The sequence below is a fragment of the Panthera leo genome, chromosome B1, assembly GCF_018350215.1.
Source record: "Panthera leo isolate Ple1 chromosome B1, P.leo_Ple1_pat1.1, whole genome shotgun sequence".
NCBI classification, from domain to species: domain Eukaryota; kingdom Metazoa; phylum Chordata; class Mammalia; order Carnivora; family Felidae; genus Panthera; species Panthera leo.
In genome coordinates, this window is record NC_056682.1 from 147,098,737 (window position 1) to 147,115,674 (window position 16,938).

The 16,938-nt window shown below is 37.8% G+C and overlaps 1 protein-coding gene across 1 annotated transcript in view; it reads left to right on the forward strand.

Annotated features, from left to right (window-relative positions):
• Positions 1-787, forward strand: part of GC (GC vitamin D binding protein) — a 34,976-nt gene extending 34,189 nt beyond the window's left edge. The window contains exon 14 of the mRNA XM_042936708.1: positions 618-787. The gene's annotated coding sequence lies outside the window, so the exon portion shown is untranslated. The remainder of the gene's footprint in view (positions 1-617) is intronic.
• The last annotated feature ends 16,151 nt before the right edge of the window (positions 788-16,938 follow it).

Genomic DNA, 16,938 nt, shown 5'->3' on the forward strand with positions numbered 1-16,938 from the left:
AAACCTAAGAACTCAGCATAGCCAGGTGCTTACACTTTGAAAGAAACAAGTGAGGAAAACACAGGTGTGTCTGTCTCATCCTCAGACATAACCTCACACAGGACAATGAAAGGTAGAATTTCTTGCACGGTGCAAATAGAACTATGGTATTACTGCTGTAGTATCTTGGGGGGGTGGGTGGGAATCAAAACGGAGACACATTTGGCTCATTACAATGTAGAAGGGGATTTGATAAGAACTTACACTAAGTGTTTTACTAAAATAAAAAACTATCATCTCAATCCCATGACTAAGAAGCCTCATGGTTGCTGTGTTTTTTGCTATGGCAGAGAACATTCTCAGAGCACAAAGCTTCATACATCCTTAGTTCAAAGAAGAAAAGAAAAGCTATGATATACCTTGGCATAACAACAGTGATGGCCTTATGTACAGGTTTTGGGAATTTCTTACATTTTTATTCTGGACCCATCAGGTGGGTCACAGTGGATATATGGGTCATGCTAGACAGGTTTCTCTTAAAACATAAAAATAACCTGATCTTATAAACTTCTGCTGAGCAGTATTATGATTGTGCCCATTAGCTGTTCGTCTAACATTTATTTGCCTTGTTCTCATAGATCTAGTGCTGGAACCACCCTGGGAACAACATCTGATGACCTTACCTAAGCAAAACCAGAGCTCCTGGGGAGACCAGTAGAATACTTCCTGCTTTTTATTAACTACAGTATCTTTATACAATGAGAAGTATGATAATTTGCTATAAAATAAAAACAATGCAGATCATAAATGTCATCAAGGATGTCACCACGTTGATCTTCAGCGCTGTCCCTGTGATTTTCACAAAAATGCTGAGATAGGCAGCCCCCACCTTACAAGCACCTGTTTTCTATCTATTTCTAGAAGATTCACAACGTTAAGTATCCACTTTCAAATTCCCAGTACACGAAGTTCCATTCCTTAATTGCTCCTCAGGCCTAATAGGTACCATTAAGGAAAAGTTAGCCAGGCTTCTATCATAAATAGCCTGGGATTACTCACTTCCTTAAGAACCATCACCACCACCTTCTGGAGAAAACCTTGCTCCCAGGTGCAGGTTGTATGGGATTAAGTAACATCTACCTTGCAAAAAGAAAATCTCTGTGGCCTGAACAAGTTTTTGTTAAAGATGACTCCTCAGAGCAATTTATTGGGTCAAAATTCTAAAAACCTGATTTCAGCTTAATCCAATTTATCATGTGTACACTGCAGAGAATATTTCTATGTGCTTTCTCTGCTCGGGGAAAGTGAAGGTGTTCTAACTCAACATATTTAGTTTTGAAAAAAAGATCATACCTTTCAAATAAATACATCTCAAACCAATACAAGCCAAGGAAAACTTCTATATTTATAATTAATTACCTGAAGGACTTTACATTTATCTCATGGTAGATATAGAGTTCTATGGTAGAGATACAGATTTTATAGCAAATGTAACTGGAGTCACATTAACCAAAGTCATCCCTGGTCACTCCTCAAGATTCTAAGTCCCAGTAGGGAGAATTTCATTAACTAAGTCAAGGTCAAATGCTCAAGACTTTAGCTGCCAGTATCTGGGAAGTAAAATGCCTGTCCCTTTGCAGTGTCGGTAGAAGATTGAGTCCTACCTTACACAAATATTCCCTAATGTTAGGAAATTAACCTCAAATGAGTTCTTCAGATACAATGAAGAAAAAAAAAAAAAAAGAGGCAACCAACTATACGTTACATACTTAGGCAGCATTTTAGATTTCTTAAAGTTCTTTATCATTTCTGAAAGTACCTTGCTGAAGTTTCAAAACCAATTCTGATATGTAAACATCACTGATAAAAATGAGAGAATGAAACTCCAAAAGGCAAATGAATGGCCCAATGCAACAATAAAGAAGAGACTTCGTTTTCAAGGTCCAGTATGCCATGCAAGATTAATGGGCATACTTGAAGAATGTGTTCCTTAACTAAACTACTTCTGGAAACAATCTAGGTTAGCTCCCTTGAAGAGTCACAATTTACTGTGTACAATTCAGTTTTCCCTAAATTTAACCACAGAACCCCTTTTTCTTTGGATGTCACCCAGAATTATCTCTCTGTAAATTTAATCTTGGAAAATTCTACTGTTCTTATTTGAGAAATTACATTCACAAAATGTTCATTAATCACTACAAACAAGTCAATTTTCGTCAAGCATTTTTATGCCTGACCAAGCAGCACCGGGTGTTTTTTTACCACTAAGTATTCAGTAAGTATTACATGATGGGCTGAAGTAGTGTTTTCAGGGCTCCTGTGGATAGATTTTCCAGCCAATTCCGAACACCTTTCATTATTTTTTTATATTAAGCATATCTGACCCAAATACACCATCGTTCTAATGCAAGAATTTTAATTTTAGACTTTATATGCATAATTATGCCTGTATTTGTTCCACTTTATGGGAAGCAGAGGTCTTTTGAGAAGATATTGCCAAAACTTACACTTACTTCCTAAGTGCTTCTCATCGTTAAAGACATGCTTTTGAATTTCCATCTACTGTCAACCATAGCTGAATTTACTTGTGTCTATTAAATAATCCTCAGTTTTTTATGCATTGCCTATCACCTTCTTCCAGAAACCAGATACTCACCATGATAAAATAAAACTGTGTATTTCTAAAAATGGCACTTACACACTATATCGATAAGGGTTCTCCAAGAAAATAGAACTAAGAGGAGATAGAGAAATGAAGAGATTTTATAGAATTGGCTTACATAGTCATGGAGCCAGCAAGCCTGAAGTCCACAAGGCAGGCCAACAGTGTGGAAACCACAAAGGATTTGTTTCCGTGCTGCAGCTTTGAGGTAAAAGTCTCCTCTGGAAAGTCTCAGTTTTTCCTTTTAAAGCCTTTGACTGATTGGATGATGCATTTGCATATCATCAAGAGTAATCTCCTTTACTTCATGTCAGCTGATGGTAGATGTCAATCACATCTGCAAAATACATTTACAGAAATGTCTAGACTAACATTTGACTAAACAAATGGCCCCCATAACCTAGCCAAACTGACACAAAAAAGGGTAGCCATCACACAAAACTTATTTGCACTGTCCTTTATCAGGCTTACTGTCCTTCAAATTGTAGTACTAACCTCCTGTGCTTTTCTAGATGCCTAAGTCATTTCACAGGTGATTCTCGAACTGTCACCTGAGAACCATCACCTTAATTGGTCTACGCCATCAATACCTTTTCCTGGAAATCCTTCAACAAAAACAAAGCTCTTTTTTATGGAGATTTTAATTTAAAAACATAGCAAAGGGATTGTGTCTATGATGTCATTTAATTCAACAGCAATAAACTCTCATGAAACAAGAATTCCATCAACTTGACAGTGTACCCAATTTCCAATTAGCTAAAAATAAATCTGAAGGCTTAGAAGCTTGTGTTTTTATGACTCTGATCTTCCCACCACGAAAGCCTCACCTTCACCCAAATGAGAGACCAACAATTCCCAGAGACACAGATTTAACTAGTCTTTTTTTTTCTTTTCTTTTCAAATTTTTATTTAAATTCTAGTTAGTTAACACATAGTGTAATATTGGTTTCAGGAGTAGAATTCAGTGATTCATCAAAAAGACAAATACCATATGATTTCACTCATATGTGGAATTTAAGAAACAAAACAGATGAACCTAAGGAGGATTGGTGGTGGGAGAGAGCAAGGAAAATAAGCCACAGGACTCTTAAAGATAGAGAACAAACTGGGGATTGATGGAGGGAGGTGGGTGGGAGAGGGGCTAGATGGGTAATCAGTCTTGAGTGGAACCTGAAGTGCAAAAGCCTGCAAATCACTGCCTTAGAAGCTTGACACCCTCACCCACATTAGGAAAAGGGAGACATCTGAAATTAACCAGTTAAGGACCTTTTGGCTAAGGGTAAATTTATTTGTTTTTTAAGTTTATTTTAGAGAGAGAGAGCAGGGGAGGGGCAGAGAGAGAGGGAGAGAGAGAGAATCCCAGCCAGGCTCAGCACTGTGACTATAGAGCCCTACTCGGGGCTTGAACTCACTAACTGTGAAATCATGACCTGAGCCGAAATCAAGAGTCAGATGCTTAGCCAACTGAGCCACCCAGGTACCCGGGGCAAGGGTAAATTTCTAACATCATTTTCTCTCGGTCTGCCATTGCATTAGGAAAATGTTGTCAATTATACAACACGGGGCGCCTTAGTAGCTCAGTCTGTTAAGCGGCTGACTTTAACTCAGGTCATGATCTCACGGTTCCTGGGCTTAGGCCCTGCATTGGGCTCAGTGCTGATAGTGGGGACACTGGACCCTGCTTCGGAATCTGTGTCTCCCTCTCTCTCTCTCTGCCCCTTCCCCTGCTCACACTCTCTCTCTCTCTTTCTCAAAAGTAAATAAACATTTTTTTTAATTATTCAGTGAAATTTCTGTCTCTCATTAAAGAAACCCAGTCATAGGGGAGGATTCTTGGTTTCTGCTCAGGTCATGATCTCACAGTTCGTGAGTGTGAGCCCTGCGTGGGGCTCTGCACTGTCAGTGCAGATCCTGCTTGGTATTCTCTCTCTATTCCCTCTCTTCTGGCCCCTCACGGTTTGTGCTGTCATGTGTTCTCTCTCTTTCTCAAAATAAATAAATAAACTTGAAAGAAAGAAAGAAAGAAAGAAAGAAAGAAAGAAAGAAAGAAAGAAACCTAGTCATAGATAATCAAGTCAAAAGATGCCCCTTTCCAGAAGCTATTCCATCCTTATCCATTTCTTCCAGGATCTGAGCTTTTTTTTCCCTTAGGCCAAGAAAAGTACCTAATTATTCCTTGCACTGCACCCACCACCACAAATCTTCCTGTTGTATAACTAATGCTTTTCAGCAAATTCTAGTTTGCAATTAACAATAGTACCTACTTACCTATCCACAGATGAGCGGTTTAGAAGTCCTGTATTGTTTCTATCCCAGTAAGAAAGTTTCCAACAATGAACTAGTTCTTCCCACGCTTCAATATCAGAAATATGGATCTTTGTCACATTGTGTGCTGCACCATGAAAAGCCTCTGGAAGGCGTGCCTGTTTAAAATAAAAATCTTTGCCTCCACCTTGTGGTTGACAGGCCTAAAGACAGATGGCCGTGCAGAAATCTATTCTGAAATCAGATTTTCATAAAACGGACAGTACTAATCACCTGGAATATGCTTACTTTGTGCTACAGCTCTATTTAGAACAACATGAAAAGCCAAGTTAACAAGATATAGAAGTTTCAACTTTTCTAGGAGATTTTAACAACTGTGTCAATTTGGCAACTTTGTACTCAACACAACCGAATGATCAGTCTAATTTTTTCATTTAGTTCCTGAGAATGTTTAAAATTTTGAGAAAAAAAAAATTAAGCCATTTTTCTCTCTTTAAATATAGCATAAGTGATGGAGTAAGAATTAGGTAAGAACCTGTAAAAGACTAGGTAAGAACATGTAAAAAAAAAAAAAAAAAAAAAAACTAGTATGATACTTCACTTTTTACACACTGTATCGTTGTCTATAACTGACCTGTGTGCTTCAGGGCCAAAATAGAACTCGAAAACAGAGTTTGGGATAAAGAGGAACAAGAGGTGTATTGCTTAGTGGGGCAAGGAGACTGAAGCAGGCTAAGGTCTTCAGAAACTGCAAGGCTACCCAGAGGAAGGGGCTTGACGATGCGGAGGGGTGGGTAGGGAAATACAGGACCTAGTCGGTTTCTACACGAATTGTGTGTGTGTGCCAGCCTCCTTAGTGGTTTTTCAGGCTGTGTGGTTCCTGAAACAAAAGACCAAAAGAGGAGGAGAGGTTTGGGGAAGAGAGGAAAAAGGTTACTTTAAAATCAAGCTCCTCTGAAGAATAGTGCAGCCATCTTGATTTTTGTTCAACTTCATGCTTTTAAGCAGTTTTGATGTTACTTTTTCGGAAACTTTCCTCTATGATCTCAACTAATCTTCACATTTACATGAAGCAGATAATCCAGATCCTAACACATCTAATTTACAGGTAACATGGATTCGGTGAGATGAACACAAGCTAACAGCGAAGACTGATCTAGCAATACTGAACATGCACTAAGCACTTCCCATAAGTCAGGTACAGCATGTACTACTTGGTAAGTGTGCCACTTACTATGGCTTAGTCAAAAGCCACCCTGACAGAGCAGCTGAAGACAATTGCAATCATTAAAAGTTTGCTCACGTCTATCCGAGTTGACTGAGCTCAGGGTCTCTTGTGCAGTTGCAGTCAGGCAGCAGTGGGGCCCATCCTGAAGGTGGTTCCATTCACATAAGCTGGACTGGGCCTGAAAGGAACCAGAGGGCGGGCTCCAGGTAGTCTGGTCAGGTGGTCTTCTCAGGCAGCCTCAGGACAGCCAGACCTTTCTTAGGTGGCTACAGATTCCTGAGTTTCCCAAGACATAATGGTGGAAGCTGTCCTTCCTTTCTTTTTTTTTTTTTTTTTTAATGTTTTTATTTATTTTTGAGAGAGAGAGAGCTGGGGAGGGGCAGAGAGAGAGGGAGACACAGAATCTGAAATAGGCTCTGAGCTGTCAGCAGAGTCCCATGCAGGGCTCCAACTCGTGAACTGAGATCATGACCTGGACTGAAGTTGAACTGAGCCACCCAGGTGTCCCTGGAAACTGCCCTTTCTAATCAACCCTTCGATGTCAGGCAGCATCCTTCCCACTGCATTTTTTTTTTACTTATTTTTTTTTTATTTATATTCATAACATACGGTATAGTCTTGGCTTCAGGAGTACAACCCAGTGATTTATCACTTACATATAACACCCAGTGCTCATCCCAGCAAGTGTCCTCCTTAATACCCATTACCCATTTAGCCCATCTCTCCACCCAACACCCCTCCAGCAACCCTCAGTCTGTTCCCTGTATTTAAGAGTCTCTTATGGTTTGCCTCCCTCTCTGTTTTTATCTTATTTTTCCTTCCTTTCCCCTGTGTTCACCTGTTAAGTTTCTCTTTCCACTGCATTCTATTTTAACAGGCAGTGCTTCAAGACAAGATGAGATAGACTGCATTTGTTGTTGAATGAAGTATCAAATAATTTGCAAACATTTTAAAACCACCCTCCAGATAAAATCTGTAGATCAACCCATTTGTCATTGGCAATGGCTATGCAGAATATGACAAAGCACTCCTAAGGTTGGAGAAATCATGTAAATAGGAGTCTAAGCCAAATATAGATTTGCTGAACAGAAAGAAAATCACCATTTTTAAAAAATTACTTTCTAGATCAGTAATCTGAGAAGTAGTGCATAGAATAAATTTAGATATTATAAAATCAATCAGATGAAAATAAGAAACTAATATAAACTCAGAATAAGATCAAAACTACTACAAACTTACCATCGAAAAAAGTGAATTACAGTCTACAATGAGTTTTTCTCATCCAGTTTATCATATTTGGCTCATTGTCATTCATATGTTCCTAATTATGATGTCTAATATATTCAAGTCAAGCGGACAAATACACTCAGCTATTAATCTAATTTCTAATAGAATGTCTCTATGTAAAAAGCACAGAATTATATAGTGAAGCATCATCAGTTATTAACTCAAAAGACTGCAATGATGAAATCTGTGATTAATTTTGGTTCAAATAAAATCAACGTCACCAATTAGCAATTATATATAGTCGATTATATAATTTTTAATTAGCACAACTGTATTTCAAAATGGTTACTCTAAGCACTTCCATGGCTATATAACGCAAACATTGAGTAAAATTTTCTGACATGTTAAAAATTTTAGAACGGCATCATTCTTGCCGTAAATTTAGACCAGATCATTGTTTGTGAAAATAGACCTCCCAGATCTTTCTTCTATTTCTTAGCTGTTCCTGGAAAACAACCACGAAGGCAGGATGTACTGTGGTTTAATACATAACTAAAAAGAAGACACTTCCCTCAGGAGCACCTGTCTATGAAACTGGTCACTGCCTCCACTCCACTGCTTACATTTCTGAGCCGTATGCAGAAAACATGAAATGACTGGACTTCTACCCAGAAACTCAGGTTATCAGAGCACACCAGCGGCACGACCTAGACCCACCCATCCCTTGTGCTGCAAGTGCGATGAGGCCATCACTATTTATCATTCATCTACTTCACGAAGATTTGAGACACAACAGGGACCGGAAGTAACCAGTCGTTTAAACTCCACTGTCTCTCTGACTTGTGTACCTATGAGATTTGCACCTTTTCTGCTACTTTATGCAAAATACAGTACTGTTCACCCCTCCCAAGCAGAGATTGATTCATGACTCTGCCAGTCCAGAACACAGTCCTTACAAAAGAGCAACAAAGATTGCATCTTGTCCTCTTCACCCTCCCCTCCTTAATAAAGGACTGTTTTATCCCATTAAATAAAATGCTAAGAACATCAGTGATGTGGACTTTTCAGGATTGAGCCCTTTTTTCTATGCACAGATAATTAAGGAAACACATTATTTGATTTCAATCCTAACCATAACACAACTTCAAAACAACTATATGATCCATCCTTAGTGAAGTCTCATTAAAAGCAGGCTTGCTGGGGCACCTGGGTGGCTCAGTCAGTTAAGCATCTGACTTTGGCTCAGGTCATGATCTCACAGTTTTTGAGTTCGAGCCCCCCCGTGGGGCTCTGTGCTGACAGCTCAGAGCCTAGAGCCTGCTTCGGATTCTGTGTCTCCCTCTCTCTCTATCCCTCCCCTGCTCATGCTCTGCCTGTCTCCCTCTGTCTCTCAAAAATAATAAATAAAACATTAAAATATTTTTAAAAAATAAAATAAAAAATAAATAAAAGAAGGCTTGCTTTCCCGAGTCACCATCCACACTTCCCAGCCTCTGTTTTAAGTCAGTCCATGCTCTTTTAGGAGCCAGGCTAAGAGCAAACTTGTGATTCATATCTACATTCTGCAGGTAGAACAGGAAGAAAAGCAATTTGGGAGGAGATGTCTTTCTTCTCATAATCCATAGTTCATTTTACCCCCAAAACAGAAAGTTCTCCCCTACATCAGGTTAGGCAACAACTATACCTCTTCAGAACTGAAATGGAATGGATGATATTTCTTCAAAGCCTAAGCCTAAAAAAAGCAACAGTACTTGACCACTACCTCCCTTAGACCTAGGCACACAGAACTCCAGCTCTGGGCACCACACTTTAGGGTACCTTGTTCTTGCCTTTGCCTAGCCAGGACTCTCCCATGGCACCATGGAGCCAGACATCCATGGAGCCAAAGGAATATGCCAACCCTAGAATCTACTCTTCCTCCTTCTACACCTCATTCTAGTACCCAGGATGCCAGAATTCCATTCCATTGCAGCACTTGCACAGCTCTCCTCACTAGAAAGACCACACCGGTGGCCCAAGAGGCAGTTGTCTCTAGAGGATGTGGACAGGGGTTAGCTTTGTAGACCAAGGTCTGCATATGCATATGTGTGAGATCGCCACGGAGGTGGACAGAGACAGGCCACTGGGTAGACGCTGGCTTTTTGCATTTTGCCAAGTTCTGTTACAGAATTCAGAGGAATCTAAGGATTTTAAGCTTAAACCTGGATTTTCAGGTTGTTATAAAAGTATGTTTGCCAGACAAGGAGGATACAACATGTTTTATTTATTTAACAGTTTGTCAGATTGCTTTCAAACCTTCAAATATTTAGACATATGCTATGTGGGCCTCCATTTGTGCTCCTCCACACGGGCCTGCAGTTTTTCAGGTCAGGTCTGTATTATACAGGTACCGAAATGGATCAAGTAAGAGACTTCTTCCCTCCGCCCCTCCCCTCCCCCCCCACACACAAAAGCAATACACAGCCTTATTCAGGCCCCTTTAACAACAAATTGCACCAGGCTTATCAGGATGGTGACTTAAAGCAAGCTGCTGACTCTTTCCTCCAAACCTGAACAACTATAAATGTGAAAGGAAACTAAAATGATTTGAAGAACTAACCGCCATGATAACAATAATTATGAGAACGTTTGGAGAGTCTGAAGGCTGGAGAATTCTCTAAAGGCTGTCTTGAACTTGGGAACATAGTAGGGGAAGAAGGTTGAATTGTAGTGGATTCAACCTCAGGCAAAGTATGCAGAAGAAAGCTTCTAAACTCTGCTCATGTATTCAGAAAAGTTTAAAAGTCTGATAAAATCATTAAAGGTGGGCTGAATAAGTGAAAAGACAGTCCATGCTCTTGAAGTGAATGACTGTCATAAAAATATAAATTTTCTTCAAATTTATCTATAAATTAAATGCAATACCCCATTAAAATTCCAGGTGAATTTTTTTAAAGAATCATTCAAAATCCTTGTTGGAAAATATATGTAGAAATTTTAAAACATCGATAACAAAGAAGGCTAAAAAAAGAAGAGTAATGTCTGGGAATGTGCATAAGCAGATATTAAGACATAATACAAAGCCATACAAATAATAAACAATATAATAACATACAAATAGTTAAGCAGAGTAGAATACAAATCCAGGCATATATGGGAACTTAAAACTATAGTAATGGCATCATAAATCAATGTGAAAACATTGGATTATTTTGTACATGGTGTGGAATTTTTCTTCAATGTGTAGAAAAATTAAATCTGAATCCTATCAAACAACATATGTAAAGATACAAATGGACTAAAGTCTTTAAGATAAAATTATAAAACTCTGAAGTTGATAGAGAAAAATGTAAGCAAACATATTCATAACATGATATCAAGAACAGCCTATTTTAAAAAATATTCAAAAAGGACAAATCATAGGCAAAATAGTGATGGATTTTATTACATAAAGGTTAAAGAATTCTGTTCAACAAAGTATACCCTGAGTAAACTTCACAGACACATGCAGACAAAATGCATAAATGAAAAAATAAAAATCTGTCGATCAAATGACTAGGGGAACCACAGGGCGTTTTTAGGGTAGTGAAGCTCTTCTGTATGATTCTGTAATAGTGGATAAATGACATTATGCATTTATCAAAATCCACAGAACTGTACAACCCAAATGCTGAACCTTAATGTATGCAACTTTAAAAACATCATTTATGAGGTCAAGGACCACAGGAAAGAATCCAGACTATGACAAGAGAAGAAACAACTTCACTAACAGAGTTAGGGGGAAAGGTGTCAAATAACCTTAGAAACAAAGTCTGGGGGCACCTGGATGGCTCATTGTGTTAAGTGTCTGACTTTGGCTCAGGTCATGATCTCACTATTCGTGAGTTAGAGTCCCATGTTGGGTCTGTGCTGATACCTCAGAGCCTGGAGCCTGCTTCAGATTCCGTGTCTCCCTCTCTCTCTGCCCTTCCCCAGCTTGCGCTCTTTCTCTCTGTCTCAAAAATAAGTAGACTTTTTTTTTTTTTAATTTAGAAACAAAGTCTGTAAAACTAAGGGCAAAAGGAATTGCACATAAGCCCTGTGTTCCAGTTGATAAAGTTATTTCCCATGAGGATACTTGTTAACAATTCTGATACTGCTATAGGTGTATACTAGAATTGAATAATTAAGTAAGTGGATGGAAGATAGTAGGAGCCAGGTTTCTCACTGTTGGGATGGACATTTACAAATAAGTGAGGGAAGGAGGCTGAAATGATCCATGTGGCAATGGAGTAGAGTTGGAAACATCAATAAGAACTCATGTTTAGCTTAAAATGGACGCAGACTGTTACACATAGAAATATTTATGAATATATATATGTATGTGTGTGTGTGTATATATATATATACATATATATATATATGTATATATATATATATATATACATATATATATATATGTATACGTGTGTGTGCTTGTTCTGCCAGCTGAGAAGGCCTAAAAGAAACCATAACCCAGAAGCAATGAAAATACCTAGCACTCTGATCTTAGTTTCTAATACCATCCTCCAATAAAAGGAGCTAGGCACCCTTGGAGAAATGGCTATCCCATAACCAAGGGAGAAAATATTCAAAGTGAGAAAATCTCCAGAAAGAATGGAAGTGCTAAAAAAAAAAAAAAAGTATGGTGGGGTGGACCATGAACATTGGGATAAGTTAAAAGGACACAGGAGTCAATGTAAGGAGTTTCTAGTGGTCAAAACTAGAACAAAATAGATACAGTAGTATTGGATTATAGCTCAAAGTATAAATAAATGTCGATAAGTTAGTCCATACCAATATAAATAAATGATTGTATAAATTAGTAAATGAGGAGAGACAAAACTTCCTTGCAAAAGCATTACAATGAATTCTGTAAATATTCTCACCCTAAAAGAGGGGAAGCATAACTCCCCACTCCTTCTGTATGGACTTTGAATAGTGACTTTCTTCCAAAGAGTATACTATGTAAAAAGGGGGGAAAAAAAGAGACTTTACAGGAAAGAAACCTAAAAAACACTGCTTCAGCCAAGTAATAAAAATCAACATCAATAATCATAAGTCATGTAGATAGAATGTACTCTTGATAATGATGGAATGAAAATGAAACTTTCCATCAGTGGTCTTTCTCCTAAAAATCCATAAACTCAGTTTATTAATGAGAAAAACATCAGAAAAATTCCAATAGAAAGACATTCTACAAAATACCTGGGCCAGTACTCCTCAAAATTCTCAAGGTCATCAAAACCAAGAAAAGTCTGAGAAGCTGTCACAGCCAAGAGGGGCCCAAGGATACATCAAAATTAATACAATGGGGTATTCTTGTTGGCATCCTGAACCAAGAAACTGTACTAGGTAAAAACTAAAGAAATCTAAATCAACTGTGGTTCATTAATTGTAACCAATGTATCATACAAATGTAACGTGTGAAGAGGGGAAACAATATGGGAGTTGGGGAGGAAGTATGGGAACTGTACTATTGGCTCAGTTTTTCTCTAAATCTGAAACTGCTCTAAAAGATAAAGCCTAGTAATAAAAAAAAATTTAAACCTATTAATAAAAAATTAAATAAACAAAATACAGATGAGGAAACCCAAAAGACTTGTGAGCATATAAAGAGATAATCACACTCATTAATTATCGGAGAAAAGCGATCAATGAGATATCAATGAGATATCACAATGAGATATCACTTTACCTCTGTGAGACTGAAGAAACTTGGAAAGCTGTGTAATGACAAGAGTTGGTGAAGATCTGAGGACAAAGGACCCCTCATGCATTGCTGGTTGGAGTGCAGTCTGGTGTATATGTTGTGGGAGGAATATAGAGGCCCTTAGCCAATTACTCATAGACGTAAACTCTGACCCCACATTCTGTACTTGGAGATAAATACATAAACATATAAATACATTTAAAATTATCACATGGGTCTGAAAAAGAACATGGAGGAGGATGCTTTTGTAGTGCTGTTTGTGGAGGTAGAGAGTCAAACAAAAACTGCCTATCCAGCCCTAGCCTAGAAGAATAAACAAGTAGAATGTAATGGACCCACACCATGGACTATTACACAGACATTAAAAACACCAAACAATGTGCATATAGCAACATGGATGGATCTTAAAATCATAGTGCTCACACAAAAAAGTAAAAAAAAAATACAATGACATTTTTTTACACAATACCATCTATTCCAATGAAAAATACATACCTGCAAAACACAATTTTTATATTTCACAAGAACAGAAACATTGTGAAAGTATACATAGGAAGCACATAGAATGATTAGTCATAGGCAGAGGGATATGGGGTTATGGGGATATATTAAACGCTGAGCCTTACATGAACCAAAGATGATAATGTATGTTAACTGAAAAGTATGATTAACATCATTAACTACCTTCTATCCTTGAGATCCAATGAGAAAGCAGAAAGATTCCAACTAAGATATGGAGTTGAGACCTGAAATGTCAAAATGCTATACCAAGACTTCCTCATTCCTATAAGTGAAATATAGTCTAGCTCCATACTATCCATGGCTTTTCCAAGAGCTCTCCCATGGTCTGTGATAATTGTTGAGGGAGATGAGGAAGATATTATGTGGTATCCAAAATATTCTCCAGTGTAAATCATCCAGGGCCTCAATACCCATGCCTCCTTGGCACAGGCCCAACATTTCATAAAGATATCACTCTCAGAGATCAGGTGTGTCCATAGTCTCCTGCCCAGGGACCAGTAAGCCAATGAGTAGGGCAAAACTTAGCATCTTCCATGTGCTGTTGAAGAGTAGCCTACATTGTCACTTACTCTTGTAATACCAACCAATTCTGACAACTGCTGAGAAAGAAAAGGGATAATGACTTCCCCAGTTGGAGTCCTGCTGTAGCATCCTAGCCCCCACATTAAGTACAGAGTGGAGCCAGATTCAACACATTCAGAGGAAACTATGATCTTTTCAAGACATTGAAGAACTATTCTCCAAGGAACAGAATTAGTTCGAAGTGGTTAAAATGGAGATTGGTCCAAGAGAAATGTTATCTGATTCATGGTTCCACTGAGTTAAGCCTAGACTTTAATTTCTTCAAGATCTCTGGAGCCATTAATAACAATTATTTTAATAGCTGAAGATTAGTGTTTACTATGTGCAAAGCATTGTTCAAAACACTTTAACTGCACTATCTCATTCCAACACACACACAAAAGCTCTATGAAAAAGCTACAGTAATTATACCAATTTTATAAAGTAGAAAATTGACACATATGAGATTAAGTGACTGGCTAAATGGTACTTTAGTAAATGTGGTGGAGCTGGGATTCAAAGCTAAGCAGTCTGACCTCAGAGCCCATGTACTCAACTTGTACACCTCATTGTCTGTGTCCACTGGGCATAATGGTTAAGAAAAAAGCAGCTTCTCTAAATTATGCCCAAAGTTATGATAAAAGAAACATTTATGTTTGGCCAGGAAGGCATTTTCTCCAATATATTCTTTTTTTTTTTTTTAATGTTTATTTATCTTTGAGAAAGAAACAGATTGACAACAGGGGAGGGGCAGGGTGGGGGGTGGATACACAGAATCCGAAGCAGGATCCAGGCTCTGAGCTGTCAGCACAGAGCCCAATGTGGGGTTCGAACCCATGAACCACAAGATCATGACCTAAGCCAAAGTCAGATGCTTAACCAACTGAGGCTACCCAGTCTATTCTACCTATATATTCTAATAGCCAGGTACATTTTATATATTTTTGTTTGGGTCCGAAGATTTTAGTTTCCTTCCACCATCTCTCCTTCTTTCTTTCCTCTCCAGTACTGTTATAACATTGCTAAAGATATGGTGGAATTTTTTAAATGTGTCAAGCATTTTGCAAAATTGAAGATGATACCAAACAATAAACTTGATGTTGTTTTCCACCTATTGGAGAATTATATCTAGAACATATAGTAAAGAGGTAAAAATCAAGAAAATCTCTAAAATCTCCCCTATGGCCTAAATCATCCAAAAATGACAAGAACTCCTTTTTCCAGATAGAAGTCTGTTTTTCTCTGTCCCAGCTCCCATACAGTTTTTCAAAAACAATATCACCAAATAAACAGTTCTTTCTTCCCAAGATACTCAGTACATTGTTTTAGGTAAAAGAATTGAAGAAACAAATGAGGAAACGTGACAAAGAGAGGAGTCACCATTTTCACTCACTGTCCATTTCATGCATAGATTCAACAATCTAATTCTTAAAGAATATTTAAAGGCTTATTGTGGTAGACCTTGTATGGTACCTGATATGCAAAATGAACTTATCAGAAGTAGAAACAAAAATCTGATTTTGAAATAAGCATCTTTGAAATTTGCTATGAAACTCCTCTACGGCTATGCCTATAATGGCATAAAATATATTTTATTAATTTATACTGTATATTCTATTATGTGTGTTCTATTAACCTTTTTTTAATCTCATTAACTTTTTAGAAAATGCTGACCAGCCATCTAATGCCATCCAGTGTACTTCTAGGTTATCATAGGTAATCAAGTGCCCAAGAAATGGAAATTTATTCTAGTGTTAGCATAAAAAAAAAGATTATAGTTCTAGATCGAGGTAGAGACATAGCCATATATAGAGATATGGTGACTTAGATGTATGTCCACATTACATACACCAGTTTTCCCTTATATATTTCCATATATATTTCCCACCATATATTTCCCTTATATAACTAAGAACTGATTGCCAAAAGAGAAAGTCGACTGATCTTGCATGTGGTGAAAGCCTCACAGCACTTCAGGCAAATACACGGATTTTGGATTCTGTAAATTGAAAGGAACTTTTGTTTCCCATTAGTGGAGTACCAGAGGAAAAGAGCACTGAACTAAATGAAAGTGAAGAGACCAGGGTTTTACCTCAGTCTCCCCATCACACTGTGCGACCTTGGAAGTTTCATTCAATCCTTCCATCCTCTCATCTGCAAAAATGTTCCCAGCACACTAGATAGCCTCTACAACTCCTTCTTCACCTTGTATTTCAGACAACAGTATATACTGTATGTGTTTGATGCAGCTCAGATCTGAAAACTGTGAAAATATTACTCAGTTGACCCACTAGATGGTAGCAGAATCCTGATTACTGTAAGATTGCAGGCAGCCAAGCCAACTTTCACATCATTCTGAATTCCACTATCAGAAAGTTAATGGAAGGACTTTGGTTGTTGAAAGATTTGAGTTTTACTGTCACCTCTGCTATTTATTAATTGGATGACCTTGGGCAAATGAGCCCATTAAGGTTTCTGATTACCTGCCACAAAATCAAAGGGCACCTTCCAGATCTAACACTATGATTGAATTTTGTTTCCATAGCACAAACATGATACCTTTAAATAGTAATGTTCTCTTATCCTGCTTTAAGCCATTCAAACCATCTCCATTTGGCCTAAAGAAAAATTCCATTTTCTCTATTTAAGTCCTTGGACAATTAACAATATTTTTGTTTCCTCATCTGTAAAGTGAGAAAAATAGTATCTTTAAGGGGTATTGTAATGAGTAAATAGATATGACATAAACATTAGTCATAATATTTTTTTTATTATTATGGTTTT